Below are 886 nucleotides of genomic sequence, written 5' to 3'. Positions count from 1 at the left end.
GACCGGTGTTTGGGGAATCGTGCCCGCCACTAGTGGCTGAATCCCGGGCTAGTGTTGGGGGACTTGTGCCCGCCAATAGTGGCTGAAATCCGCGCCGGTGTTTGGGGAATTGTGCGCGTATTATCGGGCCGGTGTTTGGGGATATGCGCGCGTATTATCGGACCGGTGTTTGGGGAATCGTGCCCGCCACTAGTGGCTGAGAACTTGGCTAGTGTTTGGGGACTTGTGCCCGCCACTAGTGGCTGAAATCCGCGCCGGTGTTTGGGGAATTGTGCGCGTATTATCGGGCCGGTGTTTGGGGATATGCGCGCGTATTATCGGACCGGTGTTTGGGGAATTGTGCCCGCCACTAGTGGCTGAGAACTTGGCTAGTGTTTGGGGACTTGTGCCCGCCACTAGTGGCTGAAATCCGGGCCGGTGTTTGGGGAATTGTGCGCGTATTATCGGGCCGGTGTTTGGGGATATGCGCGCGTATTATCGGGCCGGTGTTTGGGGATATGCGCGCGTATTATCGGACCGGTGTTTGGGGACTTGTGCCCGCCACTAGTGGCTGAATCCCGGGCTAGTGTTGGGGGACTTGTGCCCGCCAATAGTGGCTGAAATCTGCGCCGGTGTTTGGGGAATTGTGCGCGTATTATCGGGCCGGTGTTTGGGGATATGCGCGCGTATTATCGGACCGGTGTTTGGGGAATTGTGCCCGCCACTAGTGGCTGAGAACTTGGCTAGTGTTTGGGGACTTGTGCCCGCCACTAGTGGCTGAAATCCGGGCCGGTGTTTGGGGAATTGCGCGCGTATTATCGGGCCGGTGTTTGGGGATATGCGCGCGTATTATCGGACCGGTGTTTGGGGAATTGTGCCCGCCACTAGTGGCTGAGAACTTGGCTAG

This window comes from Urocampus carinirostris, chromosome 16, assembly GCF_059441175.1.
Source record: "Urocampus carinirostris isolate Australia breed hairy pipefish chromosome 16, RoL_Ucar_1.0, whole genome shotgun sequence".
In the NCBI taxonomy this organism is placed as follows: Eukaryota; Metazoa; Chordata; class Actinopteri; order Syngnathiformes; family Syngnathidae; genus Urocampus; species Urocampus carinirostris.
The sequence above is the reverse complement of the archived record's forward strand: the minus strand, read 5'-3'. Positions refer to the sequence as shown.